The sequence below is a fragment of the Procambarus clarkii genome, chromosome 28 (genome assembly GCF_040958095.1).
Source record: "Procambarus clarkii isolate CNS0578487 chromosome 28, FALCON_Pclarkii_2.0, whole genome shotgun sequence".
In the NCBI taxonomy this organism is placed as follows: domain Eukaryota; kingdom Metazoa; phylum Arthropoda; class Malacostraca; order Decapoda; family Cambaridae; genus Procambarus; species Procambarus clarkii.
This window is the reverse complement of record NC_091177.1, coordinates 6,664,607-6,668,887: the sequence shown is the minus strand read 5'-3', so window position 1 is coordinate 6,668,887 and position 4,281 is coordinate 6,664,607.

The window sequence follows — 4,281 nt, the reverse complement described above, 5'->3', positions numbered from 1 at the left end:
ACTACCTAACCTACCTAACCTAACCTAACTTTTTCGGCCACCTAACCTAACCTAACCTAATATGATAGGTTAGGTTAGGTAGGGTTGGTTAGGTTCGGTCATATATCTATGTTAATTTTAACTCCAATAAAAAAAAATTGACCTCATACATAATGAAATGGGTAGCTTTATCATTTCATAAGAAAAAAATTAGAGAAAATATATTAATTCATGAAAACTTGGCTTATTAGGCAAATCTGGTCCTTGCATAGTAGGCTGAGAAGTGCTGTTCTGGCTACTAGGTTCGACATTATATATATATATATATATATATATATATATATATATATATATATATATATATATATATATATATATATATAAATTCCTCTGCCCCGCCCTCACTCAACCCTCCCCCATCTCTTCCTTTCATCCTGGAACAGACAGCGCTGGAACAACTGCATGGGTCTCCCTGCAAATATATTATCACTAAAAGTTATAGTGGCGGGTCTTTCTTACTGCTAATATTTCTTAAAACATTTATCTTGGACCAACCCCGACCAGCCGATGGCTGACTCGTACTTCCAAACCATTCCCACTAAATCATTCACAACAGCAACCAATACCTGCAACATTCACAACAGCAACCAATAACTGCAAATATAATTGCGACCAACACCGGCCACATTAATAAATTCAACCTACGCCTACAATATTACAACAGCAACCAATACCCGCGCAACAATAACACCCACCCACACCAACACCCGCAACAATAACACCCACCCACACCAACACCCACAAAAATAACACCCACCCACACCAACACCCGCAACAATAACGGCAACAATCTTCTATGTGCAAATGGATCGGTCTTCCTCTAAGTTAATCTTTCCTGCCCCAACACTGACGCCGTCTTCTTGAATCGGCTCTGATACAAAACCTCCCAACATGAACCCGAGTCATGGCTTTGTTGCTGTTGACTCTTCTCTTTCACAGTTCATACTCAAATGTTCTAAACTTTTTTACAAACGTGACCTAACATAAGTCTATCCTTCCTTTTATCTTTCTTTTTCTTTCTCTTGTTTTCTCTTACAATCCCTTTCTTTACTCCTAATATTATACTCTTTATTAAATCTTACCTTCCGTACCTTTGGCCTTGCTCATCTCTTCCTCTAAGATTTTCATCTCCGCACCTATCCCTTGCCTATTTATTGCCCTGGCCTCCTTCGTTTCATCCTCCAAAGATCTCCAGTATCAGCTAATGATACTGGTAATGGCTCCAAAGGGCCAGCATTTGGGTGGCTTAATCTTAATCATTCAGTCTTCGTTTCATCTTACGGGCTATTCATGCCCGTGCCACCTTTTGAGTGGCTTCATCTTCATCAATCAATCAATCTTCGTTTCATCACAATCGACTTGATAATGGTCTAGGACGGACCGAAACGTCGTCGTCTCTTCACTTTCTAGTGTGCGGTTTGGTCAACATTTTTCAGTCAAGTTATTGTGACTTTTCATCTGCAATTGGAACTTGTATATTAGCTAGTCACCGTGTTCCAAGACGCCGTAAACAACGCTTTTCATCTCACGAAAGCGGAGAAAAAGTCCTCCGTGACCACCCACCTGACCCCGAAAGCAACCTCTGACCTGTATAATGACGAGCCAAAACAAAATACACGCTCGCGTGACCCTCCGCGGCACACCACCAGCTGGAGGGTCAGAGCACATTCCCGGCTCACCCGCTCCACCCGGATGAGCGGATCGTGTCATCCAGAGGGCCGGGCTCCGGTGGAATGACTCACACTTTTCACTGGCATTTTCTTCCCTCCGAGAACAGCGTTGTGATGCACTCCAACCACGGCCGGAGGTACGGTACATAAACACCACCAGCCGGAGGTACGGTTCTCCTCTTCACGTGGAAGGAGCGGCCCATCACGTGGAAGGAGCGGCCCTCCACGTGGAAGGAGCGGCCCTCCACGTGGAAGAAGCGGCCCTCCACGTGGAAGGAGCGGCCCTCCACGTGGAAGGAGCGGCCCTCCACGTGGAAGGAGCGGCCCTCCACGTGGAAGGAGCGGCCCTCCACGTGGAAGGAGCGGCCCTCCACGTGGAAGGAGCGGCCCTCCACGTGGAAGAACTCGATACTACGATGCCTGTAGTCTGTGCACTTAAAAACAAAATGCAACATTATGGAACTGACAGTCCAAGAGTTATACATAGTTGTATTTTGTCATATCCAGTAGCATGGCATCTCCCGTGTCTCCAGCATAGTACGGCAGTAGGTCGTTGTCTCGGGCTTATTACGGGAATCTCAGGCTTTAGTTAGCGTTCATGGGAAGACCTCATCCGATCCTGTTGCTTATGACTTCCTATTTCTGCTTCTATGTGCTCCGTGTTGTTTTGGTGTGTGTGTGTGTGTGTGTGTGTGTGTGTGTGTGTGTGTGTGTGTGTGTGTGTGTGTGTGTGTGTGTGTATGTGTGTGTACTCACCTAGTTGTGTTTGCGGGGGTTGAGCTCTGGCTCTTTCTGTGTGTGCTCACCTAATTGTGCTTGCGGGGGTTGAGCTTTGGCTCTTTGGGCCCGCCTCTCAACTGTCAATCAACTGGTGTACAGATTCCTGAGCCTACTGGGCTCTATCATATCTACATGTGTGTGTGTGTGTGTGTGTGTGTTTGCCTGTCTACATTAATGTACCTCCGATCGAATTTTCAGCTCCTAGGCCTCTTGTTTCTATTTGTCGGATCATTTTGTTTAGTGACTTATTATTATTATTAACATCTTTATTGAGAAAATTAATTACAGTTTTGCCTAATCTGAGGATTTCTATTACTTCTTATTAAAGTGAGGATAATGCTTGTATTCAATGTCACGCAGGACAGAGGGTCATACACAAGTCAATAAGTCTAAACTGAAGCACATATATATCATGGTTACAATCAATGTTTTAATGTATGAATATGTTTAGTGACCCTGATTCGGTATCCCTGATCGAAAAACGTTAAAATACCTTACTTTTAGCAAACGTTCTTTTCAGCTAATGAAATCGAGAAATCTATCCCCGAAACAATTTTGTTTAATCATATAAAAACTGAAGACACAACAAATTGATTTGATATATATATATATATATATATATATATATATATATATATATATATATATATATATATATATATATATATATATATATATATATTATTAAATATGACCGAAAAAGTAAGATTAATAATTCTAACACGAATTTTCTCAATCTTTCGTACATTACGCTTCACTGTTGGAGGTAAATCAAAAATCACTTCTCCAAAATTCATTTTTATTTCTAGTCTGACGCGACACGGGCGCGTTTCGTAAAACTTATTACATTTTCAAAGACTTCACAAATACATTTGTATTTGTGAAGTCTTCACAAATACATTCCGTTTTCTTAATTAAACTGGCCTCGTTCGTAAATCAGGAACAATAGCCCATAGGTCTTTGTATTGACCCTGTGAACGTGACGATAATTCTCACCAACCTGACTTCCCCTACCTCCGTGTCCTCTCCATTCTGACTTTCCCTTACTCTTTGTTCTCTCCATTCAGATGTCTCCTTCCTCTCTCTTCTCTCCATACTGACTTCTCTGTTAGGTATCCTTACATAGTTAACTACTTCCCAGGTGGCACCGGCCGCCTGCTTTACATGTTGATTTATTAGTGTCTCGTGAAGGGAAGGGAGTATCAGGAGCATGCACCAAGCCATTACGACTGCATAGCACTGGGAAGAAATCAGGATAAGGATTTGGGATGGGACGTGGGTGGGGGGGGGGGGAGTTGTCGTGAGGGACGATCTCGGATGCGTTCCGAGAGTCTTTAAGAATGTTCACTACCCTTCCATACGTTTCATGACCTGATAAATCATCCTGCAATATAAATCAATTTAGAATAGCAAGATATTATTTTACTTGGAATCCATTTTTAGTTCGTGTTAAATTTGTTCTTTGCGTATATCCGGCTGGTCGATGGTGGTTTGCGTGCTATCCGGCTGGTCTATAGTGGTATGCGTGCTATCCGGCTGGTCTATGGTGGTTTGCGTACTATCTAGCTGGTCTATAGTGGTATGCGTGCTATCCGGCTGGTCTATGGTGGTCCCTCCTTCATCCAGAAGAGTTTGCGTGTCAGCGACGAGGACCGGTAACTGGGTACTTTCTCCCCGTCTTCTGTTATGGCTGTTACACTGTGTATGACATTTGGCGTTTTTCCCACAGCCGTGTGGCAACTCTGCTGTCCCACCCCGTGCTCTTGATTTGCCACAGCGTACAAAATACTAT